The sequence below is a fragment of the Sus scrofa genome, chromosome 9, assembly GCF_000003025.6.
Source record: "Sus scrofa isolate TJ Tabasco breed Duroc chromosome 9, Sscrofa11.1, whole genome shotgun sequence".
Lineage (NCBI taxonomy): Eukaryota > Metazoa > Chordata > Mammalia > Artiodactyla > Suidae > Sus > Sus scrofa.
In genome coordinates, this window is record NC_010451.4 from 43991588 (window position 1) to 44010270 (window position 18683).

Genomic DNA, 18683 nt, shown 5'->3' on the forward strand with positions numbered 1-18683 from the left:
AGCCTTTAAAACCTTGCAAAGAAAACAAATGTCCACACAAAGGCTTGCACAGGAAGGTTCAGAGCAGCATGATTCATAATAGCCCCAAACGGGAAACAATTCAAATGTCCATCAACCAGACAATGTATAAACAAGCTGTGGTATATCCATCCAGTGGAATACAGTTCAGCAATCAGAAGAAACAAACTACTGTTGCATGCAACAGCAAGAGTGAACCTTAGCAACATTATGCTAAATGAAAGAAGCCAGGCATACAAGAATTATTGTATGATTCCATTTACCTGAAATTTCCAGAAAAGGCAAACCCATCAAGGCAGAAAGCAGACTGGTGCTTGCCTTGTCCCCAGGGAAGAAGCAGTAATTGACAGCTCACAGACCGGAAGGGATCCTGAGGCTGGTGGAAGGGTTCTGAAATGGGCTTGTGGTGATAGTCCCACAACGGCTTAAATTTACAAGTCACTGAAGTGCACACTTACAATGGGTCAGTTTTTGCCAGAATTCGGCCTCTGTCTGCCAGTGCCGAATTGAAACGAAGAGACAGTTTGGGGTAAAGGAGTAAACATAGCTTTACTGCTTTGCCTGGCAAAGGGGGGGGGGTCACAGCAGGCTAATGCCCTAAAGACTGTGGCCCCCCCTTGGAAAGAATGGTGAGGAGTTTTATAGTAAAAAGGAGAAAAACAGGTTTTTCAGATAGGAATCAGGATTGGGACAAACACACATTCTTCTTTCTTTGGGGGAATCAGTCATCAAAGCTGAAGTCAGGAGATCTCAGTATGATCACGATGGTGGTCTTCTGGGTTACTGCCTAGAACAACGGTACTTGCAAAAAGGCATCTTGATTAGAAAAACTTAGGAAAACGCCTGCAAAATATCATGTGCTAATAATCTTTAACCCACAGGCAATTGTGGTCAGGGTGCCTAATCTTTAGCTTATGGGTGATTGTGTTTAGGGTGCAGTTAAGTCAGGGAGAAGGATAAGGAAGGACTCTAAGCTGTCCTTGCCTGTTCCTCCCTTGTCTTTCATCCCCTCCCTTCTGATCAGCAACTGTTTGAACCTGTCCCGAGGAACTCAGGGAAGGTCGTGGTGGCTCAATGAAGCCCATTTCCTAAGAACGAGAAATGGGAGACACAGAAAGGCTTTTGCGCCCAGGAGCCCTATAAGGCCATGTTCAGTTTCAAGTTTGATGGTATAAATAAAATTAAAAGCAAAGCTATTAATCAGTAAAGCTAATTGATGGGTGGAAGGAGGGATGAATAGATGGATTTGTGATGAAACAAGTACAATACCTGGTAAGAGAGAACTGAGGTGGTGGTGGACTTTTCACTGAGAACTTCTTTCAGCTCTGTATGCTTAAACTTTTTCATGATACAATGGGGGGAAACAGGAAGAGGTCCTTGCTAAGGCCTCACTTATCTGAAGCCTTTCTCCTTTATCTCCCTCACTCCACACACCCTGGAAAGGATTTAGCACTCAGCCCTTGTTACTAATCTTATTTCCTTACGAGGCTTTGTCCTTGTGAAGTGATCTTTGTCTTGCCCAGGATATGAGGAATCCTGTTACTTTTGCAAAGATGAAGCTAGAAGGAGTTCATTGTTTTTAAGGATTAGAGTGTAACAAAACCTATATGGGGGGGGAATGTTTTGTTTTAGTGGTTTAGCAAAATTGGCCTTACCCTTTGATTGCTGAGGCAGAAGCTCAATTCACATAACAAGGCAGTGCCCCTGGGAGGAAAGAGATAGTTGACTGGCCTAATCTGCTCCCCAAGACTCAGGAATCAGGGAGATCTGTGGCTGGACTAATGGCCTGTAAAATCCAAGCTCCTAAAGTAGAATTATCTTAAGGTAAGTGAGTGGAACTGTATCAGTTAGCATGCCTTTGACTGCAAGTCGCAAAAATCCTTATTCAAGATGAATCAAATAAAAAGGAGAATATATTCTTTTTATGCAGCAGGAAGTGAAGGGCTAAGGCAGGATCCAGAGTTGCCTTCCTCAAGGGCTCGGTGATGTGACTGGGGGCCCAGCTTCTTTCTCCCTCTCCTCCTTGCTCTCCCCGGTTTTGGCTTCTTCAATCTGGTGACGAGATCAGCTGGGCAGTTCAAGGCTTCTCTTCTCGACTTGATAGCACTGGATAGCGTGCAGCACACGAAGGTAGACTGGTCTCTTTTGTAGCTGCCTTCTAGAAGCAAGAGGACTTCTTCCAGAAGCTCCTTGGTCTACCTCTTTTACTGGTCTTACAGCCCAAACGTAGGGTACATTCTCAGTTCCTACACCAGTCACTGGCAAGGGGACTGAGTTTATTTTAGATGAGACTCATCTTGGAGGCTTGGGAATCATGAGGAGTCAGCTTCCCCTAAAGCCACTGAGTGTGTAGGAGAGTGGTGAGTACACAAAAGAAATCAGGGACTATTGTGCATGCATTTATTTATCTATTTTTATTTATTTATTAATTAATTAATTTATTTATTTTAGGGCCGCACCCGCGGCATATGGAGGTTCCCAGGCTAGTGGTTGAATGGGAGCTGTAGCAGCTGGCCTACACCATGGCTCACGGCAACGCCGGATCCTTAACCCACTGAGCGAGGCCAGGGATCGAATCTGAGTCTTCATGGATGCTAGTCGGGTTCGTTAACCACTGAGCCACAACGGGAACTCCTATTCATTTATTTTTAATTAACTCTCTTTTTGTCTTTCATTTTTCTTTTTACGGACACACCTGTGGCATATGGAGATTCCCAGGTTAAGGCCAAATCGGAGCCACAGCCACAGCAATGCCACATCTGAGTCCTGTGCTGTGGCTTGTGGCAATGCCGGATCCTTAACCCGAGCAAGGCCAGTGATTGAACCCGCATCCTCATGGACACTGTCAGGTTCTTAACCCACTGAGCCACACTGGCAACTCCTATCATGAATTTTTTAAAAATAGAGAGGAGAATTGGGTAAACTACCAATAATATCCATGATAGGATCCCCAAGGAAGGGTGGGCAGCCAGGAAATCTTCCAGAGGAGCTGACCTCTGAGCTGGGTCTTGAACCAGGGGCAGGAGTTACTGGTGAGAGGAGAGGAGAAGGTTATCCCAGGCATCGGGCTCAGCACTTGCAAAAGCATAACAAGATGTTCAAAGAACAAGGAGATGCCTGGCAAGACTGGAGTGCTGCGGGACACAAGCGATGTGACAAATCCAAATCAGGTTGGAAAGGGGGGCGGGGGTGACACAGTGAAGGCCCTCATTTGCAGGGTCAGTAACTTGAACTTCAGTCAATGGAATCAGAGGAGTCTGGTTTGTATAAGGATAAATTTGAAGGCAATGTGAGAATGACCCAATATACCTGGGAGGGAGCTGGACCAATTTTTTTTTTTTTTTTTTAAGGGCTGCATCTGTGGCATATGGAGGTTTCTAATCGGAGCTGTAGCAGCCGGCCTATGCCACAGCCACAGCAATGTCAGATCCGAGCCACATCTGCGACCTATACCACATCTCACAGCAACGCCGGATCCTTAACCCACCGAGCGAGGCCAGGGATGGAAACCACATCCTCAAGGACGCTAGTCGGTTTTGTTAACCGCTGAGCCACAATGGGAACTCCTGAGTCATTTCTATAGGAACGTTGCTGCATCCCTGTCAAACTAACCCTGTGCCCCACCAGGTTTTCTGAGCGCCCTTGGAGCTGTCCATGGTGTCTTCTCTCTAATTTGTGAATTCAAGGGGAGGCAGGCACTGACAGCTGTGGTTACTGCCTTGCTGTGGGTACACTGCAGGAACAGGGGTACATGGATAAAAGGGAATGAACCCAATTCCCTCCCAGTGGCCCTGAATGAAGCCACCACTCATGGACATAGAGAAACACGTCTGTTTCTCTAGCCCAACTGCCTCCCAACGAGTCTCGTCCTCACACCCACTGTGGCATCAGCTTCCTGGCCAGCCGCCAGCCTTGCTAAGGTAGCTGCTGTCCCCAACGCTGCTGCCATGTGGCCTGAAGCCCACCCCCTGCAGGGAGGTAGAAGGCATCCCACTCCCATGAGGGATTCCAGTGAGGGAACCAATGAGCTACTCGCCCGCCTCAGCCCCACACCGAAATCCTCCCACTTCTAGACAATCCTACAAACATGCCAATCCCCTCACACCACTTCTCCCTTGAGCTACTGAACCCTGGCCTCTCTCCCTTCCTTCCCCTGATCCGAGGCGAGGTCTGCCCCAGCTCCTCCTCGTCCTCGCCACCTGTTCGCCCCTCCAACATCCAGGGTCTGGCTCCCACCCCAACCAGACTATAACAGGGCTGAGGCCACGAATGACCTCCCAGGGACCACATCCAAGGGCTGTTCTTCATCCTCCTCCGCTGGGACATCTGAGTGGTGCTTCTCACACTGAACAACCCCCTTCTGCTCACGCTCAGTTCAGGGCAGCGAACCTCTAACTGCGCAAAGCCCAACCGGGGCTTGATTTCAGCAATAGGGCGCTGTTGCTGGCCGTTTCCCTCTTCTCTGCCCATTTCCTGCCAGCCCCTCTCCCAAACTCTTTCTCCCCACCTGTCAGTGTTCCCTCCGGCTCTACCTCCAGCTGTGGGGTCTCCCCTCACTCTCTCTCCTGCTAGCCTTGTTCTTATGTAAAGCTGACTCATGTCTAAATCCCCAGGCCCCCTCGCCTCCTGAGAAAGCACCACGGCTTTGCCCTCTGCCCCACTGAGGAAGAGAGGAATGCAGACAGGACAGCCCCAGCAGGAGAGAGAGGGACAGTGCCCGGTCCCCTCTTCCCAGCTCAGCCCACTCATGTGGACAGAAGGCGCGACTGAGAGCACGGAGGGCAGAGCAGAAGCAACTCTCAGCACTGCTGCTAAAAGAGCCACAGTTCCCACATTGTGGCCCCGGTAAAGTGCTGCGTGAGGAGAACGCCATTCCTCCCCCACTGCCGTGTGCTCCGTCCAGGGCAGTGAGCCAGAAGACACGGCTCCGGGTCCACAAACAGTTCCCTTGCGAGCGGCACATTCGTTAGCTCTGCGTGCGCCATAAACAGCAGCTTGGTGTACGAGCGAGCCGGGCCACCCAGTGCTATTTCCGTCAAGGTTCTAACTATGGCTCAGATCCTTTCCTCTCGTTTTCAGCAGCATATTCCAGTTCCCAGAAGAAGGTGGTGAATATCCATGATCCCAGAGCTGCCTGATTCCCAATATGCGATCCCATGTCAGCAGCCAGGACCTAAGAGTTGGGCCTCAGATGCTGGGGCAGGGTGACCGCCAAGAGTTTCCGCATCCTTGCCCTGACATCCTCTCCCCTTCAAAAACAAAACAAAACAAAACAAAAACCAACTTCCTAAGAATCAGGTGTCTTCTGAAGCTACTTTTACTTTTTTGTCTTCTTTTTGTTTGTTTGTTTTTTAGGGCCGCACTCGCAGCATATGGAGGTTCCCGGGTTAGGGGTCCAATCGGAGCTGTAGCCACCGGCCTATGCCACAGCCACAGCAATGCCAGATCCGAGCCATATCTGTGACCTACACCATAGCTCACAGCAACGCTGGATCCTCAACCCACTAAGCGAAACCAGGGATTGAACCTGCATCCTCATGGATGCTAGTCAGATTCATTAACCACTGAGCCACGACAGGAACTCCTGAAGCTACGTTTTAAAAATTTCCAGCTAATGTGAGTTCCTGTTGTGGCTCAGTGGAAACGAACCCGACTAGTATCCATGAGGACTTGGGTTTGATCCCTGGCCTCGCTCAATGGGTCAAGGATCCAGCGATGCCATGAGCTGTGGTGTAGGTTACAGATGTGGCTCAGATCCTGCATTGTTGTGGCTGGTGTAGACCAGCAGCTGTAGCTCCTATTCGACCCCAAGCCTGGGAACGTCCATATGTCACAGGTGCAGCCCTAAAAAAACATAAAACAATTTCCAGCTGATAATTTCACGAGAGAATGTTCTAGCCCTTTTCTTTCTAGTGTTCTCACTCAAGTGAGACGTTGGGCTCTTCACCTGGATCAATCAATTCTTTCTTCCCAAACTGCAATTCTGGTCTGTGTGGCTCTCCAAGTCCTGATGGCTTTCTGGTGGTATTTGATGGCTCATGCTGATTCCACCGTCACCTCTTCACCCCAAGTCCAGCATTTAGGTTGCTGTTGTGTAAAGAGAAGCTCAGCCAAATGGTATTAATCCACGGTGCAGCAGGGCACAGCACACTAGGTCCTAAACCCCAAAGGTAACTCCCCAATTGTCGCCATTAACTGTGCTCTTATCAGCTGGAAGCACAGAAAGGTCAACCCATTACCAGAAATAAATCTTTTCATCAGACAATCAGGCACACAGGCTAGAGGAGAGTACAAAGCAGTCCTCTCCTTTGCTCTGTGTCAAGTCCCCCATGGCATCATGACATCCAAAGTTCTGTCCTTCTGCTCCCCTGCCCCTTCTCAGGCTTCAGGCCTCTCTCTTTCCTCCTCAGGTACAGCTGCTTCTTCCTCTGGCCTCTGGCTCAGGTGTTCAGGCAGCAGGTCCCATCCAGTTTTCCCCTTGATGGGAGTCAAACGGGGCTTCAGTTTTTTGTTTTTTGTTTGTTTGTTCGTTTGTTTTTTGCAAGTCTTGCATATAGGATGAAGGGACCAGGAAAGAATGCCCAAGGAGAAAAAGCTTCTCTAGTTCTGCAGATCTTAGCCTTCACTATGAATCAAAACCATCCAGGCAGCTTTTTCTGAACAACAATGCTGGGATCTACCCCCAGAGATGTGATTCCATTGGTCTGGGGCGAGGTTCAGGCACCACTTGTAACCTCCAGGTAATTTTAAAGTGCAGCCACTGCACTGATACTGATCATCATTCATGGTGTAACTGAAATGCAGGATTGTTGCTAACAGAGTCTCTTGTTTTCCTCTCTCTTACCAAAGCCCTCTTCTTCTGCTGGATATAGGCCAGGTGCCAGCATTGAGAAAGGTCTCTATCCCAGGAAAGAGGTCCAGATGCATAATCAAACAGCCTCCTGTGTCATACAGGTGCTAACCTGGGCCTAGAGGACAGGAGTGGATGGGGTTGGTTCTTTCCAGCTCTCGATGGCAGACAGAAGTACAACCATGGATGGGTAAAGACATCACTACTGCCAACACCTCTTCTTCCCCTCACCCTGCTAGAACCTGGTCAAAGCCACCCACTGATCGGGGGTTTAAGCCCAGAAGAAGGGCTGCTTCTCTGCTGGAACTGGAAGATGGAAGGGAGAAAGGGAGGTAGTTTGGGATCAGAACAAAAGGCTGAGGGAACAGACCCTGTAGGCTAGACTCTCACTTCTCAGGACTCTTCCAGGCCCCCAAGGGGACTCTGGATTGCCCCCCCCTGACCCCAGGAGCTCAGGGTCCTCTGGCAGAGGGTACTCAGGCCAGCTGCCCTGCAGGGCCCCTGTGTCCTCGAAGAGAGGACGCAATGCAAGGCTGGCTTCCTCAGGACAATCCTAGGTGTCCTCCAGTCCTTCTCACTCACTTCCTTGGTCCCCAGCATCATAATCTGGCCCTGGGCTCTTGCAAATACAGTATCTTCTCAGTTATCTATTGACAGGCTCTGGCCCCAGGGCTGCAGCAAGAAGAGATCAGAGTGATGTAGAAGGGACCATGCTGTGTAAGATGTGTGTGTCTCTATCTAGAGCCAAAGTCAAATACAGATGCTGGGTTGTGTTTCTTGGTGTACTGATAGTGTCCTTTTCTCCATAGCACTTTTTATTCTATTCCCCCAGTTGCCTCTCCCCTTGTTGGGAGGCAGGTGTGATCAGCTCCATCCTACAGATCAGGAAATGGAGAGTCCAGAACGTGAGGTCATTCTCCCAGCAATGGCAGGGCCAGGATGCGATTCTGAGCCTCCGAACTCCCATCTCCACATCCTCCTTTATCTTTCCCCAGGACACTCTGCTGGGGGAAAGGCTGTGGCCACCAACACCCAGTCCAAGAGGATATTTTTCCAGGGGCATCTCTCCCCGTGCCCAACCCCAACAACATAATTCTAATTCAAGGATCTGCCTGAAAAAAATCTTCTCTCAAAAAAAACCTGGTCAAGAGACACAAATTTAGCTGCTTTGCAAGACCTCGGTCAGGGGCAGACTCTGTTCTTCTCCTCCCCCACCAGCGAGAGCAGTCACTGGGCTTTTATAAACCTCTAGTTAGTCTAAAGAAACCTGCTCAAATGTCACCTCCTCTGGGATGTCCTCCATGCCTTCCAATCTTCCAGTACCCTCCTCTCTGCTCCCACATCCCTGGATTCATGCTTCTCGATTTTATGATTTTTTTTTTCCTCCAGTTATTTGTTTACGGGTTGACCTCCTCTACCAGACTATGAGATGCTCATCAGATAGGATACTGCTTTAGTCCTCCTGATGTCCTCTGCAAGACAAGCCAGAAACTGTCCCCAAACAGGCTCAGACTGGGGATCCTGGCAGCCCTCCTAGAACCCTGGCCCTGGATCTGCTATGCCGTCTCCCTGAAAAGCTCAGGATAGGTAAGGTTCCTAGAGGGTAGGATGACTGGGCCTCTGGCGCTACCCTGAAGCCCTTCTTCATCACTAACTATCCCATCCAAAGCCAGAAATTCCCAAGCTGGGTCTGCTGGATCTCGGGGTTAAAGGACAACATGAGGAAGAAAGATGCCACTCCCCCCCAGGGCCAGTCAGAGGTCCATCTCCCATTAGAGATCAGGCCACTGGTCAGCTCAAGATGAAATGAAGGTGGAGGACCCTGGTGGGAAGTGTATGGGTATCACATGGCACAGAGTCAGAGGTCCACAAAGAATCAACTTTTGCCCACATCTTCCCAGGGGCATCAGGGACGAAGTCTCTCAGTAAGGTCAAGGGCAGGCTCTGTTTCTAGGTGAGGATAGGGACTTGGCTCCTGGCAAGAGTGGTCCGTGTATAAACGATGCTGGATCCATGAAAGTTTAATAAATTAATGAAACCCCTGCTCTCACCTGTGGTCCAGGCTGAGAATCTCTGCAGGGAAAGTTGATCCAAGCCTGGGACTGTGCAAAGGATGCCCCCACCTGGGCTGAGAACAAGAGCCCTGGGCAGTTTATTGGGAAATCAATAAGGAGGCGGGCCCTGTCTGGGAGGCCGACACATTGTATACAGGCCCTCTGCAAACACAATCATCTCCTTGGTTATTAATGGGCCTGCTCACTGCCTCTTCATTAGTGCTCAAATATCAACAGAAAACCGTTTACTTACCATGGGCTCCTGCTCACGCCAAGCAAATTTGGACAGGGCTAGTCAAACAGGGAGCTTGTTGTTGGGCTAATGACAGAGCCCAGTGTAAAGTTTAGCAGCCACAGAAGCAGGCAGAGAGGGCAGTGGCCTGCGCCTGCCCCCAGCGGTGCCCCATGAGAACCAGGTGGGAGAGGAGTGGGGCCCAGGCAGAAGTGGCCATCCTGAGCCCCACTGCACAGCCGTGGCTCCACGTGTGAACTCTGCTGAGCCCCTCACACCGTGTGGTCAGTCGCAATTGCCTCAGATCTTCACAGTGATCCCGGGAACCAGGCCCGGTAGGAAGCATGAGGCAACGTGGGGAAGTGGCTGAGGGCATGGGTTTTACAGCTAAGACAGCACAGCACAAATCCCGGCGCTGGCTAACGACATGTGGCTAGGTATGGATTATTTGTCCTAGTCCTCAGTTTCCCCATCTGTAAAATAGAAAATGCAACAGTACTTACCTCACAGAGTTATGGTGAAGACCGAGACAGTGCACAGCACAATGCTTAGTCCCCAGAATCCCCTTTTGCAGATGAGAAAACTGAGGCTTGAATGAATTTGAGACTCACTCAAGGTTGTGTGCTTAGGAAGTAACAGAGTCAGCCTGGAGGCCACAGCTATTGAATTCAGGTTCAGGGAGATATTCCTAAGCAACCCCCACCCCAGGCTATCTGCTGCCCATCCTGGCCCAAGATGCCCTATGATGCCAGGAGCACATCTTGCCCCAAGATCACATCCCACCTGAAGTGGCCCAAGCTGCCTGAGCACTCAGCATGGACCAGCCAAGGCTGACCTACCCTGAGAGGACTCCCCTCCTACTTGCTCTTGTTCCCAGTATCTCTTTGGGAATGTCACTGACAGGGGGTGTCCCTTCATCCTCGCCCAGCCTTGGCCCCTAAGAAAGCGCTGTCTCTTCCTGGAGTCTCCCCAGAACAACTCATCTGGGCTCAATGAGGGAGCAGCCTGGCAAGTTTCCTGAATGGCCTGAGTGCCAAGTTCCTCTGCCGAGTGGCCCAAGCTTGGGGGAGGTGCCCCAAGCACCTGTTTAACATAGCAGATGCCTGTTTAATGTCTTCCCCTGAGGATATTAGAGGCTCTCAAGTTGAGCCCAGGACTCACTAGAAAGAAGAAACCTCTGGTGGCTGCACAATCAGAGAGGCTGAGGGAAGGGGGCAGGGAGCAGAAGATCCCGTTCCTGGAGCTGCACCTGTGACCTTGGCAGACCTTGCATCACATGCCTGCTGCAAACAGTTGACAAGTTGGGCACTAGGGCAGCCCCAGGTTAGGCCTTGGGGATGCCAAGCTACACCCCCATGTGCAGAAGGTTTGGGTCTATTATGAAGGTACACAAGCAAACATGCCAGGTGATCAGAGCTAAAAGGTCCACAGGAAGGGCCTAGAGGTCAGGGACAAAAGGGGACTTGGTTCTGCCTGGGGAACTAAAGATGACTTCCTAGAACTAGAAGGATGAGACTGAGTTTCCGGTCAAGGAGAGAAGACAGGCCTCCCAAGTCCAAGAGCAGTGCATGCAGACAGAAGGCATGAGAGAGCAGGACACAGAGAGCGGGCAGGGAAAACGGGACCAGTCCTCCCCCACCCTTGTGTCCCACAGGATGGCACTTGGGTGGTAACCATAGGTGTGGGGAGCTAACACCATGCACTCAGTCTCTGTTTGAATGCTTTCCGTGACAAGGAATTCATCCCCTCACACGCCAACTTGTTCTCAGTCAGTGCTTTTGCACTGAAGCAATACCCCCCACCAAGACCTAAGTCAGCCCGTGAGGCAGCACAAGGAAGCAAGTCCTCACTGATTGTACAGAGCACGGACGAGTGCCTCCTGTATACTGGTACTGGGTATACAGATGTGAACAAGAAAGACCAGCCCTGCTCTCAGGGAGCTGCATGCTGGAGGGGGCAGAAGGACACTATCCATTTAAACAAACACACAGCAAGACAACTTCTGGTAGAGATAGTGCTGTAAGAGACAGGGAATTTGTTCTGTAGTGGAGGATGCTTGCGGAGGGGACAAGGGAGCAATTTTGGATTTAGAGGTCATGAATAGTCTATCTGAAGAGGAGAAATCTGAACTTGAGATGAAACGGAGAGAAAGGACTCTTGGATGTGGGGCTTGACAGCTGGGCATGGGGTGGTACCCTGTTCCAAGATGGGAAGACTGTGGGCAGGTGGGGATGAGCAGAGGATGCTCAACTGCCACCCACACCTCAGAGAGACCCCACCTATCAACCTGCCCTGAGCTGCAGCCCCACATACCCTGGGCACTGATGCCTGCCTGCATACACGCGTGCACATGCGCACTTCTTTCCTCTGTGCCCACACTCACACACGGACCCAAGTGGGGGTCCTTCTCCCACAGTAAGGAACACACTTGCAGGGCACACACATAGGGCCCAATACCCACGGCTGGCCATCCATGGACACCAATGGCTCGGATGCCCAGAACACAGACGCATACGTTTGTCCTCTTCCTTGTCCTCATGCACACCCCTTAGGCCTCACTGTGCTCACTAGTTATCTGCTTTTTTAACCTCAGCTAATGCGTATGTCCACCCCAGGGTGACTGGACTGGGTTTCTTCTCCAAAGGGGAAGAAATTCTGATGCCTGAGTCATCTGAACCTATGGCAATGAAAGGTCTCCTGACCAGAAGGAACAAGAAAATGTCACTGGCTGATGGGAACAATTTCAATGCAAAATGCCACCTTCTAATGATTGCACCTTTTGCTGCGGCTGCCAGCAAAAAGACACTTAGCTCTTTCCCAGGGGCCAGACTCTGATCAAACAGTTTTGTACTTCCTTCTGCCTCCCCCTTTCTCCAGAACTGTGCCTCTCTGGCCAATCTTGGCTCCTCCCAGTGCCAGCCCAGGCCTTCCCCTGAAGCAGACAGAAGGATGCCCCCTGGAGGGCCAATCATGGGGCCTCTGTCACTCCTCCACCTTCTGACCTCCAGGTGGGCTCAAGGGGCTCCTGCTCCATCCACTTTAACCCAGGACGTGGGATGAGGGGCTCTCCTTAGGGAGAGCATCACTCCCCCGGCCCAGTCACTCAATCCCCTCTGTACGGGAATCTCCTCTTTGCTTCCTCTCTCCTCTCCAGACTCTAGGCTGCACGTAGAGGGGACAGGATGGTGCCCATCCCGTTCACCATGAGTCCTCAGAACCTAGTGTAGGTCTGGCACAGCACAGGTGCTCCATAATATTTACCGAATGGATGAAGAAGGGGACCACACTCCTCTTGTGCAAAGCAAAGCAGAACATTTCTGCTTTTTCCCCAGACTGCTCTGGTTCACTCATTCTATACTCTTGGGGCGCACTCAGTCACTCTATCTTCCTAAACCATCCCAGGTGGTCCTGCCCATCCTCAAACACCCTCAGAGCCTTCCTTCTCCCCTCTGCTTAGTAGGGAGCTTCAGAATCTTAGGGTGTCCCCCCAGCCCTACCTCACCTCTCATTACAGCACCTCCACCCCACAAAGACTCACAGCGCTTGTTCTGGGTTCTCTGTCTACAATGCCCTCATTCACCCTTGGAGAGTCTATGTATCCTGCAATCCCCATTCAAAGGATACCTCCTATGGTAGGCTGAGTTCTAAAATGCCCCCCAAGATTCCCCAGCCTTTGATATTTTAATCAAACTCTAAGTACTGCTATAAGGAATTTTGCAGGTGTACCTAAAATTGTGTTGTGATGATCGTTGTACAACTATAAATGTAATAAAATTCATTGAGTTAAAACACATAAAGTCCCAAATCAGTGACCTTAAAACACAGAGATTATTCAGGTGGCCCCACCTAATCACCCAGCGCTTCTCCTGGTCACAGGAAGGAAGTCAGATTGGAAGCATGAGCCTCTGGCTTGACGGTGGAAGAGGCCACATGGACAGGACTGGAGAGAAGCCCCTGGGAGGTGAAAGTGACCACAAGCCACCTGCCAGCTGGGAAGTGGGGGCCTCAGTCCTACAACTGCCAATAACCTGAAAAAGCTTAGAAGTGGATTTTTTTCCCAAAGCCTCCGAATGAGAACTGAGCCAGGCCAACACCATGAGCTCAGCTCAGCCTTTCATGTACTCTGAGCCAGGCTGGGCTTCTGACACCCAGATCTGGGGAATAGGTGTGTGTGTTTGGGGGGGGGGTTGCAGGGGTTTTTTGTTTTATTTTTTAATTTTAATTGTGGTAAGATACACAAACCATAACATTTGCCACCTTAGCCCCTTTTTAATGTACAGTTCAGTGGTGTTAAGCACATTTACACTGTTGTGCCGCCAAGGCCCGGAATACTTTCCATCTTGCAAAACAGCCGCTCTGCGCCCGTTAAACAATAACTCCCACTTCCCCTCCCCGCGGTCCCTGGCAACCGCCTTCCTACTTTCCGTCTCTATGAATTCATAGGTATTGTTTTCAACAGCTCAGCCTGTGTGATTTATTCCGCAGCAAGAGACGTCTCCTCTCCTCGCCCCTCGGACTGATCCCTCTGCGGCTGCTCATGACTTTCTCCTCCAGGCTCCCCCACTGCCCAGCCCCTAGTGGGGGGCAGCGTTAGTGCCCATGTCCAGGTGGGGAACAGGACTAGGGAGTCCCCTGAGGATATATTCACCACTGATTCCCCATGGTGCCTGTTACTATAATAGCTAATAAAAATGATAAAAATGACAGCTACCATTTTCCCATTTGTGAAGCGTCTATTGTGTATGGTAATAAGCCCTTATAGAAGCCTCACTAAAAAACCATGAAGGTGGTAGTATTCATAATGAAAATAATAATTACTGTAATTTATGGCATGCCGGGTGAAATGTTTTATATATATTTCCTCATTTAAATCCTGCTGCCTTATAAGGTCAAAATTATTATTCTCCCATTTTAGAGACGGCTCAGAGAAAGGCTCAGAGAGACTGAAGATAACAATAAGGAGTTCCCGTCGTGGCGCAGTGGAAACAAATCCGACTAGGAACCATGAGGTTGCGGGTTCAATTCCTGGCCTCGCTCAGTGAGTTAAGGATCTGGCATTGCCATGAGCTGTGGTGTAGGTCGCAGACACAGCTTGGATCTGGTGTTGCTGTGGCTCTGGCATTGGCTGGCGGCTACAGCTCTGATTCGACCCCTAGCCTGAGAACATCCATGTGCTGCAAGTGTGGCCCTTAAAAAAAATAAATAAATAACTACGTGGTAACCAGCAGGCTGCACTCCACAGAATTACACCTGTGGGACCAAGAGAACAAGGCCATGTGGGTGGGTCTTGTGGAGTGTTTTCAGAGACACTCAGGGCTGGGAGAGACCTTGGCATCAAACTTTGGACAAGATTTGGTGAGGATGCCAGGAGGGCATGGCAGGGAGAAATCAGAGTCAGATGCTGAAGCTGGGCCCCGTAGTTTCAAACCAGTGGGGAAAGATGGAGAGAAATATGGGAGAGCCAGCCAATCTCCAATTCTCTTCTTCAATCAGAATAACTCCTCTTTTAACTATTTCATATTTTAGAATTCCAAAACAGAGATAGAGTGCTAGAAACGTGGTCTGAAAACCAATAAACGGTTCCAAACCCTTTCCATGAAGATGTTATACTTAACTATAAAGGCTCAGAGAGGTGAAGTCACTTGCCTAAGCTTACACAGCCTTTCTGTGGTCAAAGCAAGACTAGACCACAGGTCTTCTCTCAGATCCCCTTTAGAATCACAGGGAAGATCTTGCAGGAGATAACCAAGAGTCCTCAATTCCGTGGGGTCTGCTGCTGGACTCGAAGCTGCCCTTAAGCCAAAAAGACACAATAGGTATAACAGGACCCCATGCAAAGAATGAGCAGTGGCCTGGGAGCGAGCACAGGAGATGCCAGTCTCGACTCTCCCCCTAGCCATTTGAGTGACCCAAGGCAACTCACTTTTCTTCTTGGGCCTCAGTTTCCCCATCTGGGAAATGAGGGTTTAGGCTGGGTATTCCTCTATTTTTTCCAGCATCAATGTTAAATGAGGCTATGGTTCTGTGATCACAGAAAGGCCAACAAGGAAAAAACTCAGACCAGCAGCAGTGACTCAGCACTCCCTTCCAGCTCTCTCCACTGGCACCCCACCCCCACCAAAATCCAAAGCAGCTTCAGACGGGGAAGTGCTGTGAAAGTACAGAGACCCAGGCAGGAGGTGTCAGCACCAAAGGAAGTAATTTAATAAGGGCCCGCTTGGAAATTATATCACCCCAAATAATATAATAAACCCTAATTTACTCACATTTATCTCCCAGAGTTTTTTGGGGAAGCATAATCTTGCCTGCTCTACAGTGATGGATTAGCGCACTGGAAACTCCACTGGGAAATAAAAAAAAATACATCTTGTAGTTTCTGACGCGTTATTATTCAGTGTTATCTCATATGCCTCATTCCAGGCCCATTACTCATGTTCACTTTTTCCCTTCTGTTTTTTTCCCCTCCCCTTCTTAAAAATCAGGACCAGAAGCAGGGCTGCCAACACACGGCATCACCCAGCCACTGCCTGAGCAGAGCCTAGTGGCAGGGATTCCTGAGTTGGGCAAGGGGTGATGGGAGAGAGGGGGACCTTCGGGAAGATTCTCCAGGGGCTGATGGACATTGCTGGGGGTCGGTGATGAGATGTGGCCGCACCCCTGCCCCCTTCCTCTAGCCTGGAATTAGCTGTGCCCATGGATCTATGGACCCAGCTGGCCCCTGCAGTCTGTAGGGACACTAAAGCCCTCAAACCTCCAGCTGACCATCAGGGCTGGCTTCGCATGGTTCTGCCTGAGCTTCGTAAGGGACCGGGGATAAGACTGCCTGGAGCAAGTGAGGGGATTTTATCGGAAGGATACAGAGGGAACCAGAAGGAGGAAGTACAGCCAGAGCTTGCAAGGAAGTGGAGAATAGAACCCGGGATGGTATTTGTGTCTTTCTGTCATTTTACAGTCTCTTCTCTGTGGCTTCATGTTCATAGTCTCGATCTCTCTCTCTCTCTCTTGCTCTCTCTCTCTCTCTCTCACTCTCTCTCTTCTCATTGCATCTGTGAACTTATTTTTCTAGTGTCTCTCCCTAGAGACAGGCTTTCTTTGTATGTGATTCTAACTGGCCCACCCCGGTCCCAGGTTCTCCATCATCTCCGGTGTCCAGCATCCAACTGTGTCCCAATTCTCCATTTCCAGGAGAGAGTCTCCGCGTGGCCCAGCTTGGGTCAGGAATCCACGCCTCATCCGGGCAGCTATGCTGGTGTGGGGAGGGGAGGAGTGGGGGGAGGGCACGTGGCAGTTTCACGGCAGTCAGGTGTGAGGTTTCAGGGGGGTTCTCCCAGAAGGGGAGGCACGCCAGGTGGGCACGCTCAGAAGTGACTGCCATTACTTAACCTTTCTAAGGCTCGCTTCCCTTTGTGAAATGGAGATGCTGATAGAAGGAACGAGGTAACAGGGCCAAAAGCACTTTGTAACAGGCATTGTGCGGTGCAGGTAGTACCCCTCGGGCTCTCTCAATTTGTGCTGGAAGGCCCCTCCCCCGCCTCCCCTCTGAGAAGAAGCAGGTGGCCCCCTTTGGTCCTAAGCAAGGCCAGGCTGCAGGGGAGCAACAGCAGCCACCTGTGCGGTCGGTGCCACTTTTCCAGCCACCTGAAGGCAGCAGTCCACAAGAAAAAGGGGAAGGCCCACAGCACCCTGGGAGATGCCATGCATAATTGCTAATAAGCAGGCGTGACCGAGTCTTAACAATAATTAAAGTTACCAACTGAGAACTTGTCCATTTCGGGGTCTGATGGTTTTTCGGCACATTAAACATTACAGGGGTAATCACCTCCCACGCACTGGTGCCCAAGCAGCGGTCCTGTGCCTTGCCTGCTGACAGCGGGAAACTGCAGGCAGAGCCCCAAGCAGAACCTGGGAGGATCTCTTCCCCTGCTCTGGGGTTCCAGGCACAAAACACCATCAGACTGCTCCTCGCCAGCCCAGGTCAGTGCCTACGAGAGCTGGCCTCAGCCCAGATGGGATATAGCCAAGAGGTCCTGCTCTGGATCCCAGGCCAGGAAAGTCCCTCCAAAGTCCCCTGGCCACCTTTCCTCCGCTGACACCACGCTAAGCAAGGGCACTCCACGGCCCCTCACCACCACCTGCCCAGTAGACCTCCTGCCTAGTGGAACAGGACAGGTCCTGGACATTCAGCATAAACAGACCTGCCATAACTGTGTTCACTGTGTTAGGTTGTTCTTATGTTTCTTCTTATTTCATACAATATGTGGGGTAGATTTTGTTATATCCATTTTGCTGCTGAGGAAATGCTGGCTCAGAGAAGCTGATGTATTTGCCCAGTACCACACAGCTCGAGAGGAGGTGACAACACTCAAACCCGTGTCTACATTCTCCAGTGCCTGTGCTCTTTAAGGAAACCCTCCCAGATGCATTGGCTAAACTCCCGTTTGTCTGACGATCCACACGTCCTAAGAAGTTGTTCTGGGCCAGAGGCAGGGCTTCTGGGACTACTGGCTTCATCTGAGGTGCAGCAGAAGTGGCTCTTAACCTGGAATTAAAAGGCCTGAGCCCCGAGTTGCTATTATGCTCCTCCTCACAGTACAAGCTTGAGCAAGTAGTTTAACCGTACTTATATATTAGTTTTCTCATCTGAGAAAGAGTATTTTCTACTTCACAGAATTTTATGAGGAATCAAAAGAGACAGTACCTAAGACCTAGAAAGCTAAAAGCCATCATCATTCTTGACCTTCAGAGACCATCCTATGGGGACCAGCCCACAACACGTATGTGGACAAAAGTGCCAATAGGCCCTCCAAATGTTTCTGTGCATCCTAGTGACATGTATGTACGTATGTCTTCCTCTGTCCTGGGTCTCCTTGCATGCATGTGTGTCTGTGACCCCTCCCATTTCCTAGGAATGGAAAATCACTGACAGAGAGTTCCCTCCTATCCCGACTCCAGCACAGCTTCCAGCCAGAGGTAAAGTTATGATGCCATCTTCAATGAGCCCTCCCCACCTGCTCCTGACCCCCCATGCTGCTCCTGCGATGCCACAGGGCCCCTTACTCTGGCCCACCCCCAGCCCGCCCTCCCTGGGTGGTGGCCTTGCTCCAGACCTTTCCAATTCCCCTTCCAAGACATACCTAATTAGGGTACATCTCCTTTCAGCTAACATATTTGCATTTTACAAAGTCTTTTAAGCTTGTCTCAGACTCTCAAAGGTAATAGGTCTTTGCGAGAATGGGGACAAAATGGCCTGGAGCCCCTCAGAAACACATTTCTAAGTCTCTGCTTGAGTAGACCTGTATCCACACACAATAGTCTACTTGGCTTTTCCTGGCCCCTGTCCCATCATCAGGAAGCTAATCAATACCCCAGTGGTCTGTGAGCTCAGATTTACTGGTATCCGAAATGACATCATCTTAGAAATGACAGTGTCCACTCCATGGTTCCCAGGTTTTGGAAAGGTGCTGGTCATGGCCCTGGATTCCATCCCCTTATAGCTGAGTCTTGGACCTTGACTGGGCCCGGTCCAAGG

General features: G+C 50.4%; 1 long non-coding RNA gene across 1 annotated transcript in view; it reads right to left on the reverse strand.

Moving 5' to 3' along the window:
• LOC102159414 overlaps positions 1-18160 on the reverse strand; it is a 342818-nt gene extending 324658 nt beyond the window's left edge. The window contains exon 1 of the long non-coding RNA XR_002335654.1: positions 15421-18160. This is a non-coding gene — a long non-coding RNA (uncharacterized LOC102159414). The remainder of the gene's footprint in view (positions 1-15420) is intronic.